The sequence below is a fragment of the Citrus clementina genome, unplaced genomic scaffold (assembly GCF_000493195.1).
Source record: "Citrus clementina cultivar Clemenules unplaced genomic scaffold, Citrus_clementina_v1.0 scaffold_5, whole genome shotgun sequence".
Taxonomy (NCBI): Eukaryota; Viridiplantae; Streptophyta; class Magnoliopsida; order Sapindales; family Rutaceae; genus Citrus; species Citrus x clementina.
Window position 1 is genome coordinate 23,013,268 of NW_006262201.1, and position 3,397 is coordinate 23,016,664.

The 3,397-nt window shown below is 36.4% G+C and overlaps 1 pseudogene; it reads right to left on the reverse strand.

Moving 5' to 3' along the window:
- Positions 1 to 3,397, reverse strand: part of LOC18041797 — a 10,745-nt pseudogene continuing 7,348 nt past the window's right edge.

Consider the following 3,397-nt stretch of genomic DNA (forward strand, 5'->3'; position numbering starts at 1 on the left):
TTAGTCGTAATCCACAGAGTATGACGACGACCCCGCCAACAGCTGAAAATAAAATTCTTATTCATCAATTTAAACTAACTTTATAACAAATATCTTATCGATATTTTATTTAAAAAGAAAAAGCAAATTTTGTAAAATTTTTCTATGGGAGATAGAGAGTAACATGTATATCCGTACCTTCTCAGCATGTAATTGTTGTATGGTCGTGTTAAGATCATTATTAGCCCAACGCCGTTGATCCGCTGTCTCTCCATAGCAGACGTTTACTCTTAGAGTCGTGATTGATTCTCCTGTAGTGAAAATCTTCATCTTGGGACAACCAATCACCCACAAATCTTGCAAAGATGGGAATTTGAAGGTGTAATTGGCAGAGCAGAAACTTGTGAGGCTGTCTAAATCACGCAGGTCCAACGCCTTCAATTTGGGGAAAACAATCTCTTCTTTTTCAACCCCGTCTTTGTCATTTATTACCACGTCTGACATTGCTCTGCATCCGTATACACAAAGTGATACGAGTCGCACTAGAGTTTTTGCTGTGGAGGATGTTACTAAGTGTATCAATTTCTTGCAATCGAAAGCTACAAGTTTTGTTAGGTTCCCAAAAGATACCGACGATGATGGCAATAGAATTAACAGACTTTGACAATGATATACTTTTAGAATTTCAAGATGCTGAAAAATGGGGCCAAGTTTGGAATCTTGTTTGCACAGCTGCTTCAGATGATAGTGCCGATGCAGCTTTAATTCTTTTATCATTGCCAACTTCCCCACATGTTTCTCTAAGCTTCGAGATTGTGAAATCTCTCCAGTACGTTCCAGATTGGAAAACCAGCTGAGTCATCTGCAGCAATCTCTAGTTCTCTAAGACTGCCAAAAAGGTGTTGTGGGAAATCGGCCTGCAAAATCATCTTCACATCTTTTCCACTTAGTGATAGTTCCTTCAAGTTGGGTACGATCTGATCATCATCAATCATAATAACTAATGAGGTCAATTGATGATCTACGGTCACACACAGTGACTTTATAGTATTTGTTTTATATTATATTTTTAAAAAAATTGAATTATTGATAAAATTTATTTTATATGTTAATTTTAGAGGTAAAAAAGAAATTAGAGAAAAAGGTTGATTTATACTGGCTCGAAATTATTTTATTGCACAATAATAAATTACTAATTTATTTTGTAAGTTCTTCTATATGGAAAGACTAAGGATTTTTTTATAAATGCTATACCAAAAAAAGTTCATATAATTATTAATCTACCACATTGATCTCTTAATCTAGACTAGCAAAGATTATTGTATAATAAAAGTTTTCAATTTATTGAGTATTAATTTATCGATGCTTTGTCATATTTTTCAAAGTTAAAAATAAGCTATAGACAAAAAATCTAGAAAATGGTTTCATACCTTTTCCAACGGCAATGGGGGCTGTTGTGCAGGAATGCCAAGTTGATCATTCTGCGATAAATCTGCAGTGAATATCTTTAATTTGTCACAAAAATACACAAAAAGAATTTCTAGCGCGGGCCATTCCGAAGTATGCATTCCAGGGTACAAACATCTAAGTTTTGGTAGACCTTCGAGTCTCAGAGTGGTGAGCTGTGGAAAGACAAAATAAGGGATAACTTCATCTGCTCTGTTCTCAGAAATGATCTCCTGGAAATCCTCACAGAAGCGTACTTCTAGGTGTTGGAGCTGCTTAAGGCTTCCGATCATAGACGCTGAAAATATGTATTTTAATTTGTTACAACGCCACACAATCAATCGTGTTAAATTTTGAAAGCGAGGAAACATGACCGGAAGATGATTGTAGTGCCAAATCTTGTCGACATTAATTGCAGATATCTCCAAAGCCTCCAAGTTGGGCAACGCAACCTAAAAAAATAAGAATTTCTCGTTAGATCCAATATCCAAATGGGAAGCACTTGTTGAAATTTTCTTCTTTGATTACAAATTAATGCAAGTCTGAATCAATTTCCAACTGACAGCTGAGTATGCATTCTAATTCATACTACTTGTTAAGAGCTCAATTAGTGAGCGCGTGAGATTCTTTTTATCCTTTTTTCCATTTTCTTTCAATTCTTTAAATGATTTAATTATTTCCACGTATGACGTCAAAAGAGAACGTTATATATGAATAAAATCTGTTATATATGAAGAAAATGTTAGCCTACGCACCTTCTCGTTGAAAAGCAGAGTTGAAGTATCCAAAGTGATTTCGCTGGAGCAATACGTAGTCGTCGATTCCTCTTGCGACGCTGGTCTGTTCGGTGATGCTGAAGGAGTCTTTACTTCACGGCAGAAATTTGTAACCTCTGGAAGATTCCCCAGACTCAAAGATCTTAATTGAGCAAACTCTATCTTCTCAATTGCATTATCAACTTCATCCCCAATTGAAAAAATTTCTTTCATCTTGCTGCAATTAATAACTGCAATTCTCTCAAGTCTTGGAAGGCATTTTGTAGTGGAGAGCCAAAAGATATTGCTTAACTTATCACAATTATATGCTTCTACGGTTTTGAGTTTGTTGAAAGACTCTACTTTGAGCCGATCAATACATATCCTCTCCATGTTGATCAAATTGTGAAGGATAAGTGACTCCAAAAGAGGAAAGGCATCACAAGCGACCATCGCCCTTGAATCGACGATGCAAAAGAAGTCAGGATTATTTTGAACCCAGAGAAGCTTCAATTGTGAAAAGCCCTCCGTGTCCAAATTGAAAAGAACATCCTCGATGCCTTGCAGCTTGTCCAACCATAAGTATTCAACGTTATTGATGCCCTGCAATTTCATGGAGCAAATGTTCATAAAATCAAGCTTGAGCTTCAATGCTCTTAATCTCTTCCGATCACTGTTGATCGAAAAGTGCAGCTGACTTTTGAACCAATTTTGTCTAACACTCTTGGGAGGCATGAACGACTCATTTGCAATAGATATTTTGAACCTTTCGAGCTTTCTGGCCAAAAAACCTTCTGGTAAAATACTGTCATTTTTAACGTCAATTTCTAGAGTGGTTAGCCGAGGTAAATGCATCAATTCGTCAAGGCTAGCATTACTTCTTTTGCTGTTGGCTCTTTCAACCTCCCATTCAATGAAGCAATTACCCATATACAGCTCTTCTAGTCGAGTTAAGCTTGCATGAGATTGGGCGCAATAACTTTTAGATGGAAACAATTGGGTTAAATCTAACAATCTCAACTTATTCAATTGACCTAGTTCTTCTGGCAACTGCATAATATCAGACATCAAAAAGCTAAGGACTTCTAGATTCTTCAACTTCCCAATGATTGCTATGTCGCCCAACGCACTTTGATCCAGACATAGTGGTGTGGAAGATTTACTAGAAGATCAATTGAAGGATGGAAAAGAAGGACAATAACCGCATTCCAGTAAAA